Below are 25143 nucleotides of genomic sequence, written 5' to 3'. Positions count from 1 at the left end.
CACCTTTCAAGTTGGCTTAGCTAGAGAGACAGGGCCACATCTGAGCAACAAAGAGGCATTCGGGAGGAGGCTCTTAGGCACAACCATAGGGAGGCCTAGCCTCTCCTTTGCAGCAACTGTCTTCCCAAGGGTAAAACCTGTGGTAGAGGGCCCAACCCATCAAACCACCAGTCCCCTATGTCTGTGGTCATGTTAGCAACCATGGAGGTGGGGTAGGCGAATACCCCTGCATTCTCCACAGGCTCCTCAAGGGGGCACTACATCTTTTATTTTTTTCTTTTTTTTTAACTTTCCCTTCTTTTTTAAATCAACTGTATGAAAAAAAAAGTTAAAAAGAAAACAAACATACAATAAAAGAACATTTCAAAGAGACCATAACAAGGGAGTAAGAAAAAGACAACTAAACTAAGATAACTGCTTAACTTCCAACATGTTCCTACTTTACCCCAAGAAAGTTACCTAATATAGCAACATTTCTGTGAACTTGCTCCTACTATATCCATCAGAAATTAACAGACCATAGTCATTCCTGGGCATCCCCAGAACATTAAATAGCTTATCTGTTCTTCTTGGATTATTGTTCCCCCTTCCTTAATTGCTCTCTATTGCTAGTTCCCCTACATTCTACATTATAAGCCATTTGTTTTACATTTTTCAAAGTTCACATTAGTGGTAGCATATAATATTTCTCGTTTTGTGCCTGGCTTATTTTGCTTAGAATTATGTCCTCAAGGTTCATCCATGTTGTCATATGTTTCACGAGATCGTTCCTTCTTACTGCCGCGTAGTATTCCATCGTGTGTATATACCACATTTTATTTATCCACTCATCTGTTGAAGGACATTTGGGTTGTTTCCATCTCTTGGCAATTGTGAATAATGCTGCTATGAACATTGGCGTGCAGATATCTGTTCGTGTCACTGCTTTCCGATCTTCCGGGTATATACCGAGAAGTGCAATCGCTGGATCGAATGGTAACTCTGTATCTAGTTTTCTAAGGAACTGCCAGACTGACTTCCAGAGTGGCTGAACCATTATACAGTCCCACCAACAGTGAATAAGAGTTCCAATTTCTCCACATCCCCTCCAGCATTTGTAGTTTCCTGTTTGTTTAATGGCAGCCATTCTAACCGGTGTTACATGGTATCTCATTGTGGTCTTAATTTGCATCTCTCTAATAGCTAGTGAAGCTGAACATTTTTTCATGTGTTTCTTGGCCATTTGTATTTCCTCTTCAGAGAACTGTCTTTTCATATCTTTTGCCCATTTTATAATTGGGCCGACTGTACTATTGTCATTGAGTTGTAGGATTTCTTTATATATGCAAGATATCAGTCTTTTGTCAGATACATGGTTTCCAAAAATTTTTTCCCATTGAGTTGGCTGCCTCTTTACCTTTTTTAGAAATTCCTTTGAGGTGCAGAAACTTCTAAGCTTGAGGAGTTCCCATTTATCTATTTTCTCTTTTGTTGCTTGTGCTTTGGGTGTAAAGTCTAGGAAGTGGCCGCCTAATACAAGGTCTTGAAGATGTTTTCCTACATTATCTTCTAGGAGTTTTATGGTACTTTCTTTTATATTGAGATCTTTGGTCCATTTTGAGTTAATTTTTGTTTAGGGGGTGAGGTAGGGGTCCTCTTTCATTCTTTTGATATGGATATCCAACTCTCCCAGCCCCATTTGTTGAAAAGACCATTATGACTCAGTTCAGTGACTTTGGGGGCCTTATCAAAGATCAGTCGGCCATAGATCTGAGGGTCTGTCTCCGAATTCTCAATTCGATTCCATTGATCTATATGTCTATCTTTGTGCCAGTACCATGCTGTTTTGGCAACTGTGGCTTTATAATAAGCTTCAAAGTCAGGGAGTGTAAGTCCTCCCACTTCGTTTTTCTTTTTTAGAGTGTCTTTAGCAATTCGAGGCATCTTCCCTTTCCAAATAAATTTGATAACTAGCTTTTCCAAGTCTGCAAAGTAGGTTGTTGGAATTTTGATTGGGATTGCATTGAATTTGTAGATGAGTTTGGGTAGAATTGACATCTTAATGACATTTAGTCTTCCTATCCATGAACATGGAATATTTTTCCATCTTTTAAGGTCCCCTTCTATTTCTTTTAGTAGAGTTATGTAGTTTTCTTTGTATAGGTCTTTTACATCTTTGGTTAAGTTTATTCCTAGGTACTTGATTTTTTTAGTTGCTATTGAAAATGGTATCTTTTTCTTGAGTGTCTCTTCAGTTTGTTCATTTCTAGCATATAGAAACATTACTGACTTATGTGCATTAACCTTGTATCCCGCTACTTTGCTAAATTTGTTTATTAGCTCTAGTAGCTGTATCGTTGATTTCTCAGGGTTTTCTAGATATAAGATCATATCATCTGCAAACAATGACAGTTTTACTTCTTCTTTTCCAATTTGGATGCCTTTTATTTCTTTGTCTTGCCGGATTGCCCTGGCTAGCACTTCCAGCACAATGTTGAATAACAGTGGTGATAGCGGGCATCCTTGTCTTGTTCCTGATCTTAGAGGGAAGGCTTTCAGCCTCTCACCATTGAGTACTACGCTGGCTGTGGGTTTTTCATATATGCTGTTTATCATGTTGAGGAAGTTTCCTTCAATTCCTACCTTTTGAAGTGTTTTTATCAAAAAGGGATGTTGGATTTTGTCAAATGCTTTTTCAGCATCTATTGAGATGATCAATTGATTTTTCCCTTTTGATTTGTTAATGTTTGTAATACATTGATTGATTTTCTTATGTTGAACCATCCTTGCATGCCTGGAATAAACCCCACTTGGTCATGGTGTATGATTTTTTTAATGTGTCTTTGGATTCGTTTTGCAAGTATTTTGTTGAGGATTTTTGCATCTATATTCATTAGGGAGATTGGCCGGTAGTTTTCCTTTTTTGTAACATCTTTGCCTGGTTTTGGTATTAGATTGATGTTAGCTTCATAAAATGAGTTAGGTAGTGTTCCAATTTCTTCAATGTTTTGAAAGAGTTTGAGTAAGATTGGTGTCACTTCTTTCTGGAAAGTTTGGTAGAAATCCCCTGTGAAGCCATCTGGCCCTGGGCATTTATTTGTGGGAAGATTTTTGATGACTGATTGGATCTCTTTGCTTGTGATGGGTTGGTTGAGGTCTTCTATTTCTTCTCTGGTCAGTCTAGGTTGTTCATATGTTTCCAGGAAATTGTCCATTTCCTCTACATTCTCCAGTTTGTTGCCATACAGTTGTTCATAGTATCCTCTTATAATTTTTTTAATTTCTTCAGGATCTGCAGTTATGGCACCTTTTTCATTCATTATTTTGTTTATATGGGTCTTCTCTCTTTTTGATTTTGTCAGTCTAGCTAGGGGCTTGTCAATCTTGTTGATCTTCTCAAAGAACCAACTTTTGGTGATATTTATCCTCTCTATTGTTTTTTTGTTCTCTATGTCATTTATTTCTGCTTTAATCCTTGTCATTTCTTTTCTTCTACTTGGTTTAGGATTGGTTTGTTGTTCATTTTCTAGCTTCTTCAGTTGATCCATTAGTTCTTCGATTTTGGCTCTTTCTTCCTTTTTAATATATGCGTTTAGTGCTATAAATTTCCCCCTTAGCACTGCTTTTGCTGCATCCCATAGGTTTTGGTATGTTGTGTTCTCATTTTCATTCGTCTCTATATATTTAGCAATTTCTCTTGCTATTTCTTCTTTAACCCACTGATTGTTTAGGAGCATGTTGTTTAACCTCCAGGTATTTGTGAATTTTCTAAGTCTCTGATGGTTATTGACTTCTAATTGTATTCCATTGTGGTCAGAGAATGTGCTTTGAATAATTTCAATCTTTTTAAATTTATTGAGGCTTGTTTTATGTCCCAGCATATGATCTATTCTGGAGAAAGTTCCATGAGCACTAGAAAAGTATGTGTATCCTGGTGATTTGGGATGTAATGTCCTGTATATGTCTGTTAAATCTAATTCATTTATCAGATTGTTTAGGTTTTCAATTTCCTTATTGGTCTTCTGTCTGGTTGATCTATCTATAGGAGAGAGTGATGTGTTGAAGTCTCCCACAATTATTGTGGAAACATCAATTGCTTCCTTTAGTTTTGCCAGTGTTTCTCTCATGTATTTTGTGGCACCTTGGTTGGGTGCATAGACATTTACGATTGTTATTTCTTCTTGCTGAATTGCCCCTTTTATTAGTACGTAGTGGCCTTCTTTGTCTCTCAAAACATCCCTGCATTTGAAGTCTATTTTATCTGAGATTAATATTGCTACACCTGCTTTCTTTTGGCTGTAGCTTGCATGAAATATTTTTTTCCATCCTTTCACTTTCAGTTTCTTTGTGTCCCTGTGTCTAAGATGAGTCTCTTGTATGCAACATATTAATGGTTCATTTTTTTTGATCCATTCTGCGAATCTATATCTTTTAATTGGGGAGTTTAATCCATTTACATTCAACGTTATAACCGTGAAGGCATTTCTTGAATCAGCCATCTTATCCTTTGGTTTATGTTTGTCATATTTTTCCCCTCTATTAATATCCTTTATTGTACCCATACCGAATCTCTTTAGTATTGAACCTTTCTCCAAGTCTCTCTGTCCTTTCTTTGTTTCTCTGTCTGTAGGGCTCCCTTTAGTATCTCCAGTAGGGCAGGTCTCTTGTTAGCAAATTCTCTCAGCATTTCTTTGTCTGTGAAAAATTTAAGCTCTCCCTCAAATTTGAAGGAGAGCTTTGCTGGATAAAGTATTCTTGGCTGGAAATTTTTCTCACTCAGAATTTTAAATATATCGTGCCACTGCCTTCTCGCCTCCATGGTGGCTGCTGAGTAGTCACTACTTAGTCTTATGCTGTTTCCTTTGTATGTGGTGAATTGCTTTTCTCTTGCTGCTTTCAGAACTTGCTCCTTCTCTTCTGTGTTTGATAGTGTGATCAGTATATGTCTCGGAGTGGGTTTATTTGGATTTATTCTATTTGGAGTTCGCTGAGCATTTATGATTTGTGTATTTATGTTGTTTAGAAGTTTTGGGAAGTTTTCCCCAACAATTTCTTTGAATACTCTTCCTAGACCTTTACCCTTTTCTTCCCCTTCTGGGACACCAATGAGTCTTATGTTTGGACGTTTCATATTATCTATCATATCCCTGAGGTCCATTTCGATTTTTTCATTTTTTTTCCCCATTCTTTCTTTTATGCTTTCATTTTCCATTCTATCGTCTTCCAGGTCACTGATTCGTTGTTCAACTTCCTCTAGTCTTGTACTATGAGTGTCCAGAATCTTTTTAATTTGGTCAACAGTTTCTTTAATTTCCATAAGATCATCCATTTTTTTATTTAGTCTTGCAATGTCTTCTTTATGCTCTTCTAGGGTCTTCTTGATTTCCTTTATCTCCCGTATTATGGTCTCACTGTTCATCGTTAGTTCTTTGAGTAGTTGCTCTAGGTGCTGTGTCTCTTCTGGTCTTTTGATTTGGGTGCTTGGGCTTGGGTTATCCATATCGTCTGGTTTTTTCATATGCTTTATAATTTTCTGTTGTTTTTGGCCTCGTGGCATTTGCTGAACTTGATAGGGTTCTTTTAGGATTTGTAGACCAATTGAAGTCCTTATCTCTAATTTATCAGATCTACAGCTTCGTGGAGTACACTTTCTCTAACTAACCAGCAGGTGGCGTCCACGAGCCACCTGTTCTCCACAAGCCAGTTCTCCCCTGCTTAGCCTTTTTGGTGAGTGGGGGAGTGAGTCTTGTGGGGTCCAATTGGTGTACCAAGCTTGCGTGTGTAGTTGGTGTTGCCTGCCCTGTATATGGGGCGTGTTTCTGGGCAGTCAGGGAGGGGGGGTGGCTCTAACAATCAAATCTCCCTGGTGATCCTAGAGTTTTAAAGCTGCTGCAATAGTCTAATCCTTCAGTTCAGTCCTGCCACAGTTTGTCTCTGCCACTGACCCACAAGTCCTTGGTATTGGCGTATGGCTCCTGAGACTTGCAAGTGGGCCCCTCTTCCAGGCCGTGCACCCTGGGTCCTCTGTTGAGGGATGACTGTGCTATGTCACAGGTGAGTGCCGTCCCCCCAGGGCAGTTCTGGGCTGCTGGGCTGTGTAGGGAGGCTCCCAGTCTGCTGAAATGATGGCTGGATGGGGCTTTGTTAATTCACACTGCTCTACCTTCCCAACTCTGGGACAATCAGCTGAGGTTGCAGGGAAGGCTAATGTCCACGCCCAGTTTTGTGGTGTGTGCCTGTTATTTGAAGCACTTCCGTCACACTGGGTTGTCTGGGGCAGTTCTGGGCTATGGGGCTGGCGATGGGCAGGAGTGTTTCCTGTCCACCAGGATGATGGCTGTGAGCGGACACCCCCCTTTTCTTGGGAAGTTGTGGTGTTTAGTGAATTTTCTCAGCCACTGGATTATTGCGTTTTGTCTCAGAGCTCTCCTAGTTCTGCTCTTCACTTGACCTGCCCAAATAGCAAGTCTTTGAAGCTTTCTGTATTGGGCTTCTTAGAGTAATTGTTTTAGAAAAAGAAAAAAGGATTAAAAAAAAACAAAAAAAAAAAAACGGGCCCTCCTCAGAGATCTAATGGGTTATTGAAATGCTAATAGACAAAGCAACCAGGGCCATTAAGGAAAGGTCCACTGGGCAGAGAGATCAGCTTTTCTTCAGGATTTGCATATGTGCCTCAGGGCCCTTCCCCTTTCTATGTTCACCAGAACTCCAAAAATCCTCCGCTTTTATTTTGGAGTTTTTCGTGTTGTTTTTTTTCTATGCCTGTCTCCTCTCTGCTGGGCTGGCTGCTCTCAGATTCTCTGGTGTCTGGTCTCAGTCTATCTATGGTTGGAGTTTGAATCAGTAGAATGAGTTTCCGATAAGGGCTGCCACTGCAGTTCTCCCTTCTCCTTCCCGGAGCTGACAGCCCCTCCTCCCCCGGGACTGAGCCTGGCAGGGAGGGTCGCGGGTCCCCTGGCCGCAAAAACTTACAGATTTCGCTGATCTCAGCAGTTCCACGTTTTCATGAATGTTGTATGAAGTATGCCCAAAGTCAGATTGCTCTGTGGTGTCCAGTCCATGCAGTTCCTGGCTTTCTACCTACTTTCCTGGAGGAGTAACTAAAACATACCGCTCACCAGTCCGCCATCTTGCCCCGCCCTCGATTGCTTCTTAATATGCTCTCAGGATGTAACTACAAAATACGACTAGCTAAAGTCACAAAACAATGTTTGCCCTAAAGTCAGGACAAAGTAGTAACTGAATCTTCTGTTCTTCATCTCTACAGAAAGCAGCCTTTGTTTCTTACCAACTGTGCCAGTTTGGATATATTGTTGCTCAGAGGAGCCATGATCTTTTAACCCAATCTTGTTGAGTGGAACTTTTTGATGAGTATTTCCATGGAGATGTAACTCACCCAACTGTGGGTGAGAACTCTGATTGGGTTATTTCCATGGAGGTGTGGCCCTGGCCATTCAGGATGGGTCTTGATTAATTCACTGGAGTATTTAAGAGAGAAGCTAAGAGTCAACACAGTCCCAGATGCTTGCTGATGCTTGGAGATGCTTGGAGATGCAGAATGGAAGGATGTTTGGACATGCTATGGTAAGAGATGAAGCTCAGAGTTTCCCCAGAGAAGCTAAGAAAGGATCCCCAGATATGTATGAGAGAAATGCCATGGGAGAACAAGCAAAGATGCACAGGAGCTGAGAGAGAGAAGCTGAGAGACACATTTTGAAGAAAGCCATTTTGAAATGCAACCTGGGAGCAAAGGACCAGCAGATGACAGCCATGTGCCTTCCCAGCCAACACAGATGTTCTGGATGCCATCGTTCATCCTTCAGTGAAGGTATCCTTTTATTGATGCCTTAGTCTGGACAATTCTGCGGCCTGTGAACTGTAACTTTGTAGGCTAATAAATCCCCTATATAAAAGCCAATCCATTTCTGGTATTTTGCATAATGGCAGCAGTGGCAAACTGGAACACCAACCAAAAAGTTATACTTAATAAATGTAATTTTATAGTCATATTAGAAACTTACATACTCCATACTTTTGATGAGTCTCTTATATAAAATAGATTCCAACAAAGCTTAGGAAATCAATGATCCTGCAGGCAGTCTGTCAAATGTTTAAAGAGAATTATTAAGAAGAATAAGATATGATAAAAGACCCAGGGTTTGGTGTCATTTCATTTGATCTCCTGTAACTATAAAGAGCACTTGACTCATGCTATTTTCAATAAGATTGGATGAAGGAATCTCAGTGAAGAGATTATAACACAGGATCAGCACGCATGTGGCTCTCCCACTTCACATGTCCATAGCAGCCACTGATAACAAACAATTATATTCTTTCCCTCTGAGCCTAGATAGAGCTTTAATCTGTCTCATTATGATATGCCAAGAGGCCACTATCAATCAATAAAAATTGGTGTTCAAGATGAAATGTCTTTGCCACCTCTGTTCAATGGTTCAAGAGTCTTAATCATTAACTTGAGAGTTGGGCATAGGCTTTAAGAACTTTGACAGTAACTTCTCAACGTAAATTTAAGTTGCAGTTTACATCTGAAACATATTTTGATACCATTTACACTTTATTGCTTAAATTTATGAAATATTCATTTTCATGACTATTGTGTAATATTCTGTAGGCACAAAATCCGATCATCGCTCAAAAGTGATTCATTCAACCAAAATGCATAAATGCCATACATTTCATTGATAATAAATTGTTGTTTAACTATCAACACAACAAGCTTTATAGTTTGTACTATTTTATTTTATTGATCTTTTAAAAAAATACATTTACCTAAATATCTTGGTTCATGTGTCTACCAAATCCATTGGTATTCAAATGTAAAATATTTGCACAACATGGTGCTAAAGAATCCTCTGGGTCCAAATGACCTCTAAAATCCCATGACTCAGATCCTTCCTCAATTCAATGCTGGGGTTATGTGATGAGAATTATGAGATTTTTATACCCTGGTATACTTCTAGAAAGCCATTAGAAAACTAAACCTATATATAAAGCTAATATAATACTTTATCTGGAGTACAGCTTATTTAACAGTTTTCATTCTAACATTTCCACACTCTCTGTTGTTCGAGAATCACACAATTTAAATGAAATAGCTACGATGTTTTTTTATGCTGATGGTAGGATAAGGAGGAGCTTGTGTGTTCTCTAGTAAAGAAAATAAGAAATAACACGTTTACGAGACCCTTAGGCACTTGAGAGTGGATAATGAAGCTATCTGTTAAAATTGAGAAATAGATAAGTAGTAACAATTAAGACATTTCGTTTAACTTGTCAAATTTGAGGAATGAAAGCTACTATTCGAATGAGGCTCCTGGGAAGCTAGAAATTATACAAGAATATATTTCTCTGTTAGTGCCAATCTATACATTAGAACATATTTTAAAATATTATTAAACACTACACATCTTCAACAAAACTATTTTGTATTCAAAGTTTTTTCATATCAACTTAAATTAAAGACAATTTTTGAACAATACTGTTACCTTTGTGATGGTTAGTTTTACACGGTCAACTTTGCTAGGCTATGGTGCCAAGTTTTCTGGTCAAACACTAGTCCAGATGTTGATATGGAGATATTTTCTAGGTGTAGCTAGTAACTATAATTAGTTGACTTTAAGTAAAGGAGATTTTCCTTGATAAGCTGGTGGTTCTCATACAATCTAGCTGAAGGCCTTAAGAGCAAAAACTGAAGTTTCGTTGAGAGAAAGAATTCTGTGTCAAGACTGAGACATAAAATCCTGCCTGAATTTTTAGCTTGCTGCCCTGTTCTGTGAATTTCAAACTTGCCAGCCCCACAATCAAGGGAGCCAATTCCTTAAAATAAATCTGTTAATCTAAATATATACTTATGTCCTATTGGTTGTTTTTCTGGAGAAGTCTGATTGATAAACCTTTGAAGATAACATTTCTTGTGGGTTAGAGTTAAAAAAAATGTGTTTCATCATCACAGAGCTTATGTTTTCTTGCCAAAAGGAAGAGCAAAATAAAAAGAAAGGAGGAGGAGGACAAGGAAAAGGCAAGATCTTGAAGAAATGTCATTAAAGATCTATAAATAGCTCATAAACACATGAAAAGTTTCTCAACAAGCAAATTAAAATTACTGTTTTAATATTCACTTCACATCCATACTGTAGCTAAAAATAAAAGCATGACAATACCAAATGTTGGTGTAGATTTAGAGCAACTTGAACTCTCACGCATTGCTGACTGGAGAGTAAAATGGTATATTTTAGAAACACACAGGTAGTTCCTTATCAAGGAAAACATATACGTACTCTAAGTTCCTGAAAGTACACACCTAGCTATATAATCTAGCATAATGAAAACATATGTCCTCACAAAAATACACTAATAGTATTTATATCAGTATTATCCAATATAGCAAAAATTGGAAACAATCCAAAACTATATCAATAGGAGAACTGATTACAAATAATGTATCTTCATACAATAGAATATTACTCAGCAAGAGAAGAGAATGAACAACTGATATTGTACGCTGTTACTGGATGAATACCATTATTTTAAGGGAATAAGCCATATGCACAATAGAACATATCCTACGTTTCCACCCACATAAATTTCAAGAATAAGCAAATCAAATCTACAGTGATAAAAATCAAAATGGTAGGTGTCTATGAGGGATGGGAACTGTCTGGAAGTAAGAATTCTGGAGTGACAGAAATGTTCTACATCTTGACGGAATGTTGGTTATTTGGGTGTATACATTTGATGAGGCTCATAAAATTGGAGAGTTAGAATCTATCATATAAAAGTGAAGGGCATATGGGATCCAAAGAAGAAAGCAAAGCACAAATGAAGACCAGATATTTTTCTTATATCATTGCTTTTCATGTTTGTATTTTGAACTTTTGGATGTAGGCCAATAGAACTTTGGTGAAACAAAAAAACTAATTCTATTAATTTTGCTGACATTGAGCCAAAACTAATTACAATTAGTTTATGTCATGTGAATTAAGTGGATAATATTAAAACAAACAAACAAAACCTCTGTTTTTGGTGACATAAGAGGTTCCACAGAGTTTTTTAATACCTTGCAAAAACTGCCCTAGCAGGACTCCAGAAAACAGTTAAAAGGGTTGCAGTAACTGGACATGTGCTAAATCAAGAAAACACAACTTCAAAAAACTGTAGGCCCTTGCTGGCCCTTCCCTCACATCTTCCCAGCATGGTGTGGAGCCAAACTGTGTTCCAGGTATGGTTATCAGGTCACATAAGAAAATACTAACAAACTGAATCCAAGGATACATTAAAAGAATGGTCGAGCAGGATTTATCCCAGGAATGCAAGGGTGGTTCAACATAAGAAAATCAATTAATGTAATGCATCATATTAAAGGAACAAAGGAAAAAATACCACATGATCATTTTAATTGATACAGAAAAGGCATGTGACAAAATCTAGAAGCCTTTCTTTATAAAAACACTTAGAAAACTAAGAATAGAAGGAAACTTCCTAAACAAGATATAGCATATATAACATATAACAGTATAATAATATTGCTTCAATTGTAACATAGGTACCACACTAATGCATGTTGTTACTAATATGGAAAACTTCTTGTGTGAGGAAGTAAATGGGAATGCTATTTTCTACATGATTTTTCTGTAAACCTAGAAAATGTGTTATAAAAAAATATATTTAAGAAAACATCTATTTGTATGTGTGTGTATGCATGTGTGGGTGTGTTAAAATACATTCAGTATGGGGAAATGTTAGCATTTTAAAAAGGGGTTTAATAGTTAAAATTTTGATAAAGGTCATTACATGTCCTTACAGAAGTAATTTTACTAATGATAAGTAATTAGAAATTACAAATAAATAATTCTGATTCTGGTCCCAAATTCTCAAATGAGCTAACTATATTCCACATTTCCTTAGTGGGATGCTGAAGGGAAAGGTTAGAGTGTAGATTAGAGTAGTTCTGGGGAAACAAGAGACACTTGTTTTCCAGGGAAATTAAAGATATGGGGCTTATTATCCATTTCTCCTCAGGGATTTGTCTAGGCTCCAGTTCATACAGACCTGATTTTCATTATACTCATCTCCTCTGGTTTTCTATGCATTGACTACTGATTACTACTTCTTGCTTGACATACACATTAAACACATATTTCTGGTTTGATGTTTGCACTGTCCCTTTTAGACTTGGTGTTTCTCATGAAGTCCACAGAGAGTGCTGTGTCAGCTATTCTTACCTTCTCTCTTCAGCCTCTTAGAGCCCATGGTAGCTAGATTACCTAGTTTCCTGGCCAAAAGAGCTAGATAAGAGAATGGCAGATGGAAAAACCTAGTAACCAACCATTTTCAGTTTTCTTTAGCTTTTACTCCCTTGTTTTCTCTTTAACAACTCTAATTTTTTCTGTTCTTCTCATTTATCTTTGCTTCCATACCATTTTAACCCTTCTATATTTATTATTTTCTCTTCCATTTTCTTTACCTACTGTGCCAGTTTGAATGCATTGTGTCCCCCAAATGCCATTATCTTTGATGTAGTCTTGTGGAGCAGAAGTTTTGGTGCTGATTAGATTTGCTTGGAATGTGCCCCACCCAGCTGTGGGTGATGACTCTGATGAGATATTCCCATGGAGGCATGGCCCCACCCATTCAGGGTGGGCTTTGATCAGTGGAGCCATATAAATGAGCTGACTCAAAGAGAAGGAACTCAGTGCAGCTGTGAGTGACATTATGAAGAGGAGCAAGCTTGCTAGAGAGGAACGTCCTTGGAGAAAGCCATTTTGAAACCAGAACTTTGGAGCAGACGCCAGCCACGTGCCTTCCCAGCTAACAGAGGTTTTCTAGACACCATTGGCCATCCTCCAGTGAAGGTACCCGATTACTGATGTGTTACCTTGGACACTTTATGGCCTTAAGACTGTAACTGTGTAGCCAAATAAACCCCCTTTTTATAAAAGCCAATCCATCTCTGGTGTTTTGCATCCCAGTAGCATCAGCAAACTAGAACACCTACTCTTTCATTTGAACTATTTCTTAATTTGGCCATTTCTGTACCTTGTCCGTTATTTTCTTTTTCACAGTTCCCTTTTCTGGTTTCTCTACTTTTACTTTTTAAAATGATCCTATTTTCATAAGAGCTATCTTAAATTGAGAACTCCCAGAAGCACATCCTGAAATAAGGATGTGAGAGCAAAAAATGTAACTGGGCAGTGATTCCAGGAGGCACCACAGGCAGTTGAGAAGTAAGCTGGAGAAGGAAAGAAACCTTGTGCAAAGTTTTTAATAAGCAGGCGGGCAACTGAAGTGCAATACTGAAGGGGGACTACAAGGAGAGAATGGAGTACATTCTTCAAGGTAATTCCACCTAAAGGGTGGAAAGGAGTGTATTTATTGACTCTTGTTCCTCATTGTTTGTGGGCTGCCCCACCCCCCAAGAGTATTAACCATCTATCTCATCTCCTAGCACTCTCAACCTGACCCATGAGTGAACTTAGCATGCTAATTGTGCACAGAGAAACTGCACAAGTAGAGGGTCACAGGTGCTAGTAGGAAGAATTATTTGACATATACTAGACAGCGAGGGGGACGAGTCATGGGCAGGGCACTGCTAGTATCTGTTTTAACAGCCTTTTGCTACACTTGATGGTTGAATGTTTAGCACTTCATAAATCCACAGGAAACATTTTGAAAGATACTTAAGGATATATGAAAATGAAAGGATATATAGAAAATGTTTTTTCTAGGTTCTTCTGAAATCTAAGCACCAAGATATGTCAAGATGTGATTCTACTTATGAATATATGAAACTTGATGCATTCTTTATACAGATGAAAAGAAATTTAACATAGCCATTTTGAACATTCTAAAAATACATTTTTGGACATACAATCTAGTTCAGTTGCTTTCTATATTACTTCCTTTTCTGTACTCAATCATCTCTCTCTCTCTCTCTCTCTCTGCTCTCTCTCTCTTTTGCAAGGTTGCACTTCAAAAACCATAGGATAGTCTGAAATGTTTATAAACAAAACATGTTCCCTTAGTACTTCTGCTAACACCGCATTCTCCATGCCATGACAGAATATCATAAGCTAAAATATCTGGGTTTTTTCATATCAAAATCAGATGTAAAATACAGCCTAATTGAGCCATATAAAATTGAGTCTTCAATGAAAAGACCTGTAAAAGCTCCCGTAGAGGAGCTCTGCCTATCTGAAAGTAGCTCTCCTTGACATAAGATGTTCAAATTTCATGAACCACTAGTTGAAAACCCCAAATTGAATTAAAGACCCCCACACTGAATTAAGAAGTCCTATGTTTCATCAGGGAAAATATAAAACAGAATTCATGCTAGGTTTGATATTTATCAGAATTTTGATGAAGACCAGATCACTTTATACTTAGAGGACTGATACATTCAAATGCAGAATTCTACTGTGATAGAGTGGTAAACAAGAGTCAGGGACCTAAGCTCATTGAACTTTCAGTCTGGTGAACTAGATAATGGAAAAACAGCTATAGTGTCTCGAAAGTAAAATTTACTGCTGTAACGCATACCAAGTATGGAAGGGAATTAGAGCACAGATTTGGAAAGAGAGTATCCACATTGAGGGAAATGGAAGGGCATTCTCTAAACACAAAATAATCTCTTATATATACATTCATTTTGAAATATCTTAAATTTATTGTCTAAAATAGACACATTTTATGAGTTCCTTCAGCTAAAATTGGCCTTTATAAATATTTGTATTATTGCTATTCATAATTTCTTTCATGATATATTTTATTCCTACATTATTCAATACATTTTGTGCCTTTTTTTATAGTATTATTTTGTCTTACAAATACCTCTTGAGAAAAGTGTGACTAAGACTGTGAAATAGTGCAAATAGATCATTGTTCCAGCTGTCAGTTTTCCCTTAAGTAAGATTTATCATATAAAGTATTTCAATTAGTAATAAAATTAATGTATATTCTTAATTTATTGAAATTAACAGAAGAAAATTATTCACTGAAACAAATCAATATTTCAGTTTCCTTTGAAAATCATGGTTTCAATTTCCTTAGGACTACTAAACTAAGGCACTATTAAAAAACTTTTGCCCATCTATTCTTGTCCTTACATGTTTAAGCATTTATTTATGTATTTATTCATTAACCCAACATGCAGTTATCGAGCGCCTGCTAGAAACTGTTTGATAAATTCTCTGTGACAGTGTTATACAAAATCATGCAAAAGAATACTCTCATATTGTCATATCCAATGATGCAGGGAGATGTAATGTGGATTCCTATTTTAATGATTTTTCTGTCATGCTGTTTTAATACTGCTCTAAGCTGTTTTTTCAAGCATTTTAATTTATTGTATTTTTTACTTACTACATTTGCACCCTGAGGCTAGCTAGTGAAGGATGCCATTTTGAAAATCTATGAAATAAATAGAAGTTAAAGTGCCAACACATTTGTTTTGTTTCTAGACTTCCTGGAAAGAGATACTGATGAGGAATCTAAAGAAACACTATTATGAAGGAGTATGTATTTAGCATTCCACAGGTTAATACTTCTCTTGTTTAGAGAAGTTGTAGTTTTACAGAAAAATTAAGCATAAAATAAAAGATTTTCAGATAACACTTTAATGTGCCAACCAGGCGTTGAATAAAACCAATAAAACATTCCCAAGGCTATCTCAGATCAAGCACATGTTGTAGAGAGAAAACAACAGTGTTAACCACTGTTCTTAAGTCCTTCGTGAGTTTAAATTTACATGAGCATGATGAATTGGTAAAATACTCTTAAATGGCAATGTTAAGCCATGTCCTACAATTTTCAATAAAGAATTTACTCTGGCTTCTTAGAAAAGATCATTTTGAGAACTCAGGTGTCACTCACTCTGGTTAATAATTCATATTGACAAAGAATAAATATATGACCCACAGGTTTTACAACTTAGTTGCTGGCCAATAAAAGTCCTGGAAACAACAGAATCTCCCTTAAAATTCCCCAGATTACTAATTATCTAAGAGTTCAAATGAGTATATTAAACACCATAGCTTCATATCTAAACAAACACATTAATATAGTTCTTTCTTCAAAGAGAAGCTGGAGAAATCTATATAGGCCTACCAAGTACTGCAGAAACAGAGCAAATAAATTCACTGAGATCGTATCAGTTGGTTTCTATTAGCTTACAATGATGTTTCATTTTGAGTTATATGATAAAGAGACAAAAAGTCCCAAATAGTGATTTCTATCACTTATGGTATTTGGCATTTTGGACCATACTACTTACTAAGGGTGATTCTATATCATGGTTCCTAAGGAAGCACCAGTTTATACTCGGGTATAATTATTAACAACACCTTCTTTCATGCTCAAGAAGTTTCCAATTTGGGAAATATACTACAATGATCATTATATTCACAGTAAAACATAGACACAGTGAATTGTTACCTGGTAATAAAAAAGAAATTTCATGCTTTTAAAAATAATTCTTATTAGAGAAAAAAATAACAGAATCATTGGGATGAAATCCAAGTTATAAAGAACTTTAGGTTCATTCATTGTTCAGCCAGATACAAATAAAGCTCAGTAAAACAAAATCTTCAAGGATTTTACCTAAATTTGACCCTTCTGGGAAATAAAATCTTGATTCCAATCATCAAGTAAGATACAATACTTAAGTGTTTTGAAGAGCCACAGAAGAGAATGAATTTTAAGTCATTTGTTCACTGATGAAAAATATTCATCTCTTTATAAGTTTATGCTTAAAGAGATTGTTTCCTTTAAGATATATTTATTTTTAAAATCTAATTATGGAAGTTCTTGATCAGGTGTTTACAAAATATCATATGCACTCTGAGAACTTAAAGGCTTTGGGAAAGTCAAGCATACTTAATGATGGAGGAGAACACTGAGAAAGATCTAGACTGATAATGATTATACAACCCTCCCAGTATTTGGAAGATGTTCTAATGAGGTCCTGGATACTGTAAGATGCTTCTATTGGTGCCATTAAGATGTAACCACACTGCTTTACAGAGGATTGATACCCCACAGTCAATCACTCTGAGAGAGGTCAATCCAGGAGCAAGAAATGATGACTTGAGAGAGACTCAGAACTGGATTAAAGAAAAAAATATCCTGTATCTTTGGACTAGTTGAAGTTTTTATTTTGAAGTTATAGGATATATGGAGCTTCATTTTTGATGGGAACAATCTCTACAGTGAAAGTAAATACATGGCAGCAAGAAATTTAGCAAGCTAAGTGCTGGGCAGGATGATTAACTATGAGGCACCCTGAGAAACGGTTTAGGCTTCTTTAGTTACAGACTACTTCATTTCATACATTTTACTGTACTGAGAACTTTTAATAGGTTTTTTTTAAAAGTTACAGTTTCTTACAGTGTCTGAAATTAGGGTGAGACTAACACCATTTTCCAGACAGAATAGAAAAAAAGAGTACTTTAACCACTTGAAAGAGCTGGACAAATTTCTTAGCAGTGCTAGTCAGTAAAAGAATGGCCTGGCATACCCTAAGAAATAATATGCGGATATTTGACAAGGCCTAAATTCTACAAATCAGGTCAAGGTAGCTTCATGATATCATGATTTGGGCATTAAAAACTGAGCATGCGGTCAATGCTCCCGAGAAAGACGGATTAACAGGAATCATATTTACTCTCCTGTGTGAAACAACTAAAAAACTACATATAATGTAATAAATAATGTTTTCCAAGAAATTGGACCCTAGGTGACAAAGGATAATGATGCCTGAGAGGGAGGAAACAAATTCAGTGAGTCCTATATTCTCCTCATATTAATGTCTGGAGACTTCCAATACCATGTACAGGGAGGGTGAACTTCTCTAGGGCAGCCCAGAGGTCTCCCAGAGATGAAAAAATAGAGCTGTGAGCCCAAAGTGGCCAAGGCAACCACAGTTTGTAAAACAGAGTCCCAGAGAGAAAACAGCTTCACTGACAGAAGACCCAGAGGTTTGCAGAAGGTCCCACTGGAGTCTTCAGTTGAGGGTTCATCGGCATGTGCAAATAAGAAAACTATCAAGGGTCAGGGGGAAAAATCTAATAATTTAAAGGTCGGGAGAGAATAATCTCCAAAGTTCACATAGGGCTAGAGGACTGGCAATAATTTCATTTCCTATAGTCACAGCAAAAAAAGAAAAAAAAAGTCTCTAGTTCACAGAGCACTGGGTACAGCACTGAAAAGTAGTGGTGAAAAATAGCCGTGGACTAAATGCTGCTCTCGTCCCACTTAACAGAGCTTAAAAGCAACACTGAAAAGTGCTGTTTGTTGCACTTCAGTGCTACAGAACAAATTCATGCTTTTATATTTATTATCCTATTTAATCTTAACAATTCTTTTGAGTACCTATTTATATCCCCATTTTCACAATATGAAACTGAGAGGATATATACATATATATAGTTGTCTAGCACAGAATAGGAGCCAGAGGTGTGAGGCAAATACACTTCAATTGGCATAAAAAACAACAATAAAAAAATAATGTATCAATTCAGGTACCTGAAAAGTCTGAGAGAACAGCCAGCCACCGGGTTGATGCCAGAGTTCAACTGATGCCATCAGGATTCAGTTTCTATCCATTTGTTGGCTCTGTATTCTGTTCTGGCTTCATTGTGAAACTTTGTATGCCTGGAGAATGGCTACTAGCAAGTTTGAAGGTACGTCCTCTGAGACTTCAGGGCAGCTGAAAATGGGTTGTCTCTCCCATCAATACCTTAGAAATTCCCATTGTGCTGTATTGGCTCTTGTTGCTCAGTGAGAGAGGGCTGTAGGGTACACCTGTTTCCATTTTGTTTTTATCTTGGCAGCAGGCATTCAGTTGCCTTTCTGGAAATACTTCTGTGGAAGTAGCCCATGTATCAGTCTCAGTCCACATACAAATGTGTTGTCTTCTACCAACACTCCTATTTTAAGGATGGGTATGTCACTCAAGCTTGGTTAAAAATAGAATTCCACACCCCTGGCCACTACAACTCATGGTCTACAAGGATTGTTTAACTCTTACACCACTTCAACATAATTCATTTACTCTTTATATAATTATTGCATGCTTACTATACAGTAAGCACTTGGGGTATATCAGTGAAAACGCCAAAGCTCCCTGTCCCGGTAGAGCTTATATGATTGTTTTCTTACTCACTTCTCTCTCCCATCCTACCTAAAACCACTTCACTGTCCTGAATTTCTCCAGTCTCATCTCCTCACCTGTTGAGCACATGTGCTGGCGCACCACTTCACAGAGTAATTAGAAGTCTTTAGATGGGAACTTTATATCATAAAAACTTAAAAAACACTTCTCCTTTCCTCTTTCCTCCATTTTATTCTGAATTTGTCTCTTGGAGGTTTTTCTTCAGCTTCCTAAGCAGGAACTGGTATCTTCTTTCCAGCTGCCAGCACTTTTCTTATTACACTGTTGCAACATTTGGCTTAATTATCTGCTTTCCTGAGAACAGAGACCATGTCTACCCCTTCACTGCTCTGCACCCAGCATCAAGTAATTAGCATCTAATGGAGCTCAGAAACTGAGAAGAACGAATGAGCTTCAGGAGGGATTCCAGTGGGGAAGTTCCGCCCAGCGCACTCTGGAGGCGGAGCCTGAGTATGCCACTGTTTCGATTCCTTTTGGCTGCCAAGGTACTGGGCCTCGGCTCAGGCCACTGGATTCTGTCCCTTCACTTGTGGAAGTTAAGAGTTGTGATTCGCCTCAAGGAGAAGGATGTGACGAAAGTTTCTGAACACCTGAAAGACCTCTCTGCCAGGCCTGAAGGACCTTCCCTCTCTGCCGCTGTTTCCGGTCTAGTGGGCGGGACCTCGCCACCTGACCCGGATGGAGGCCGAAGCCTCAGAAGGCGCTAAGAGTCTGGTGCGAAGTGTGGGTCTGCCCCAGGTGCGTCCTTTCTCTGCGGGCCCGCAACCGAGCCTGGCGCAGGTGTTAGTAATAATTATAGTAACGACACCGACGACTGCTTTGAGGTTTCACGGAGTACTGCCTGCTTGGGTAAGTAGTCTATCTAAATCCCAGATCTCATTTATAACATGAGGAGGAACTAAAATCTGTGTAATAGAGTTGTCCCGTGAAGTGGAATGCGCAAGTCAGTAAAGCGCCTTGCCTGTGGTGGGGTTTAGCACGGGACCAGGAGCGCTGCTGCGGTTTCTACAGGATCTGGGTGAGTGTTTTTCTCCAGCGTCCCCAGAAAGTCCAAGGTGCCCTGGAAACACCTGTATTAGTCTGAAAGTCAGTGAGAGCTTAAGTCACCAGTGTACCCACTATATTGAGGAGTCACCATTTCAGCTTTCTGCAGGACCAATATCTAGGAAATGGATGGGAATAGTTTTTATGGAGCTGACAAGAGCTGGGGTGGTAGGAATGGTGTGTGGAAACCCCAGGTGAGAGTCTGTCACAGGCTGTATCACTGGACAGAGATGCGGTCTCCTGACGGGTCCAGGACTTCAGAGCCTGAGGCCCTCAGGCAGACAGGATGACAGGCTGTTTTCGTGGGCAGAAAAGTTCAGGCAACTCCCCTTAGTAACACGGGAATTGATACGTTCATACTTCTATTGAGGGCTTACTTGCTATGTGTCAGGCTTTGGTTTAGCAGACAACGCTGTATTTGTTTTCATGAGAGGTAGAAGGAAATAATACTTTTTAGCAGTTTTTCCCCCGTGTAAAAGTATTGGTAAGAAATTTGAAAGACGGAAACAGAAAGAAGACCCTCTTTAGCTTCCCAACCTCAAAACAATAGCTATTAACATTTTGATGTATTTCTTTATAGAGTTGCTATGCATGCTTTTTAATTCATTGTCTGAATAATATATAGCTTCATTAAATGTAGGATAGCACATATTTTTTTTCACAAAGATAAACACTTCCTGCATTTTAAAATCTTCATGCATGTTTAATGTATGTATTAAAAGTATAGTATAGTGAATTTGAAAGGCATAGAACAGTAGAAGGAAGAATTCCATAGACTCTCAATTTCAAACAATTACTATTCTTTTACTTTTTTCTTTCCTTCCCTCTTTAGTATGGATATGTTAGTCATTTGTAATGTAATTTTATTCATTTGTGACAGTTTGTATTTCATTTTACACCCCTCCATGTGCTGTTTTTGTTTTTGTATTTTTAATTTGTGTACAGTACAGTCCACTCTCTTTGGTATACACTTCTATGGGTTGTGACAAATGCAAAAAATTTTGTATCTCTCACCAGAGGTATATGCAGAACAATTCTAAAATCCCAAATAGTCCCTCATAATCCATTTGTAACTCAGTACCTTCCTTTGCCCCCATCCCTGATCTATGTCCGTCTCTATGTTTGGCCTTTAGTCAAATGTCATATAACTGGAATGCATTGTGTAGCTATGATTTTACTTAGCAAAAAAGCATTTAAGATTAATCCATAGTCTTATGTGAATTGTTCATTCCTTTTTATTCCTGAGTAGTTTTCCATTGTTAAGATGTACCATCTTTTTTTTTTTTAATGAGATTTTATGAGATATATTCATACACCATACAATAAATCCAAAGTATGCAATCAGTGGCTCACAATATCATCACACAGTTGTGCATTCATCAACACAATCAATTTTAGAACATTTTCATTACTCCAAAAAAAAAAAAAAGACAGAAAACCCAAAACATCACATACTCCTTATCCCCCCATTACTGATCCCTAGCGATGTTACATTTGTACATTGTTACTGTTGATGAACGATTATTAAGATATTACTGTTAACTATGGTCCATAGTTTGCAATAGGTGCATTTTTTCCTATATACCACTCTATCATTAACTCCTTGTAATGGTTTCATACATTTCTTCTAGTTCATGGAAGAAATTTTTAATATTTGTGTTTAATCACAGTCATTGTCTGCCACAAAACTTACTGAATTCTACAGTCCCAAATTTTAATCTCTTTCTTTCCTTCTGCTGACATATGACTCTTAATTTCACCCACCAAACACATTCACCTACAATTCAGCACTGTTAATTACACTCAAAATAATACACTACCATCACCTCTGTTTCACTGATTTAGATTCAACCTAGTTAAAAATTCTTTACATCTTAAGCAACCACTTCCCATTCTCTAGCCTCATTCTATCTGCTGGTAACCTATATTCTAGATTCTATATCTATGAGTTTACGTATTATAATTGGTTCATGTTAGTAAGATCATAAAATATTTGTCCTTTTGTGTCTGACTTATTTCTCTCAACATAATATCCTCAAAGTTCATCCATTTTGTCACATGCTTCAGGACTTCATTCCTTCTTACTGCTGAATGATATCCTATTGTGTGTGTGTGTGTGTGTGTATACCACATTTTGTTTACCCATTCATCTGTTGAGGGGTACTTGGAATGTTTCCGTCTTTAGGCAATTGTGAATAATGCCACTATGAACATCGGTGTGCAAATGTCTGTTCATGTCCCTGCTTTCAGTTTTTCTGGAAATATACTAAGTAGTGGGATTGCCAGATCAGAGGGCAGCTCTATACTTAGCTTTCTGAGGAGCCACCAAACTATCTTCCACAGCAGTTGTACTATTTTACATTACAGCCAACAGTGAACAAGTATTCCTATTTTGCCACATCCTCTCCAACACTTGTAGTTTCCTTTTAATAGTGGCCATCCTAGTAGATATGAAATGATATCTCCTTATGGTTTTGATTCGCATTTCTCTAATAGCTAGTGAAGATGAGCAAATGTTTGTGTGCTTTTTAGACATTTGTATTTCATCATTGGAAAAATGTTTGTTCATGTCTGTTGCCCATTTTTAAATTGGGTTGTTTGTCTTTTTATTATTGAGTTGTAGATTTCTTTGTATAATCTGGATAGCAAACCCTTAGCAAATATGTGATTTCCAAATATTTTCTTCCTTTGTGTTGGCTCCTTTTTCATCCTTTGGAGGGAAAAAGCCCTTTGAAGCACAAAAGTATTCAATTGTGAGGAGGACCCATTTATTTATTTTTTCTTTCAGTGCTTGTGCTTTTGGTATAAAGTCTTGGAAACTACTGCCTATCACTAAATCTTGAAGATGTTTCCTGCATTTTCTTCTAGTTTTATGTTACTGTCTCTTATATTTAGGTCTTTGTTCCATTCTGAGTTAATTTTTGTATATGTGTGAGATAGGAATCTGCTTTCATTCTTTTGGGTATGGATATCCAGTTGTCCCAGTACTGTTTATTGAAGAGACTGGTCTGTCCCGGTTGGGTGAACTTGGGAGCCTTATCAAAAATCAATTGACCATAGCTCGGAGGTTCTATTTCTGAACTCTCAATTCGATTCCATTGATCAATATGTCTATCTTTATGCCAATACCATGCTATTTTGACCACAGTGGCTTTATAATATGCTTTAAAGTTAGGAAGCCTGAGTCCTCCCACTTCATTATTCTTTTTCAAGATGTTTTTGGCTATTTGAGGTCCATTTTTCTTTGAAATAATTTTGATAATTACTTTTTCTATTTCTGCAAAGTGGCTTTTGGAATTTTGATTAGTTTTACATTGAATCTGTAGATCAATGTGGGCCAAATTGACATCTTAACAATGTTTAATCTTCCTATCCATGAACACAGAATGTCCTTCCATTTATTTAGGACTTGTTTGATGTCTTTTAACAATGTTTCGTAGTTTTCTGTGTACAGGTTCTTTAAATCCTTGGTTTAGTTTCTTCCTGGATATTTGGTTCTTTTAGTTGCTATTGTGATTAGGACTTTTTTCTTGAATACCTGCTCTGATAGCTCGTTACTAGTGTGTAGTAGAAACGTTACTGATTTTTGCATGTTGATCTTTTATCCCACCACTTTACCGAACTTGTGTTATTATCTTTAGTAGGTTTGTCATAGTTTTTGTCAGAGCTTTCTAAACATAGAATCATGTCATCTGCAAATAGTGAAAACCTTATTTCTTCCTTTCTGATTTGGATACCTTATATTTCTTTTTCTTCTCTAATTGCTCTAGCTAGAACTTCTAACACAATGTTGAATAACAGTGGTGATAGTGAGCATCATGGTCGTGTTCCTGGTCTTAAAGGGAAAGCTTTCAGTCTCATCCGAATGAGTATGTTGTTAGCTGTAGGTTTTTCGTAATATGCCTTTACTGTGTTGAGGAAGTTTCCTTCAAGCTTTTGAAGTGCTTTTACAAGAAAGGATGCTAGATTTTGTCAAATGCCTTTTCTCTGTCAATCAGTAGTATCATGTGGTTTTCCCCTTTCAGTTTGTTCATGTAGTGTACTACAGTAACTGATTTTCTTGTGTTGAACCAATCTTGCATACCTTGGATAAAACTCACTTGGTCATGGTGTATAATATTTTTAATATGCTGCTGCATTTGATTTGCAAGTATTTTGTTGGGGATTTTTGCATCTGTATTCATTAGAGATTGGTGTGTAGTTTTCTTTTCTTACAGTATTTTTTGAGGTATTAGGGTGATGTTGACTTCATAGAATAAGTTAGGTAGTGTCCCTTCTACTTCTACTTTTTTGAAGAGTTTAATCAGAATTGGTATTAATTCTTGGAATGATTAGTAAAATTCCCCTTTGAAGCCATCTATTCCAGGGCTTTTCTTTGTTGGGAGTTTGTTTTTTATTATTTAAATGCAGTTTTATTGAGAGATAGTCACACACCATAACAATCCATCCAAAGTATACATCAGTGACTCTCAGTATCATCACATAGTTGTGCAATCATCACCACAATCAATTTTAGAACATTTTCATTACTCCAAGAAGAGGAAGAAGAGGGAGAAGAGAGAGAAGGAAAATAAGGAGGAGAAGAATTAAAACTGTTAAAGTAAACCCCAAATATCCCATACCCCTTATCCCTTCCTATTGTTGATCCCTAGTATTGATGTGGTGCATTTGTTACTATTGATGACAGAATATTAAGATAAGACTATTACTTATAGTCCATGGTTTGCAATAGATATATTTTCTCCCAAGTACCCCTCCATTTTTGAATCTTAGTGATAGTGTCATATATTTGTTCTGGTTCATAAAAGAACGTTTTAATATTTGTACTCTTAATCACAGTCATCGTCCACCAGAAGATTCATGGTGTTTTACATTCCCATGTTTTCACCTCTAGCTTTCCTTCTGGTTACTTACATGACTCTAAACTACCCCTT

This window comes from Choloepus didactylus, chromosome 10 (genome assembly GCF_015220235.1).
Source record: "Choloepus didactylus isolate mChoDid1 chromosome 10, mChoDid1.pri, whole genome shotgun sequence".
NCBI classification, from domain to species: domain Eukaryota; kingdom Metazoa; phylum Chordata; class Mammalia; order Pilosa; family Megalonychidae; genus Choloepus; species Choloepus didactylus.
Note: the sequence above shows the minus strand (reverse complement) of the source record.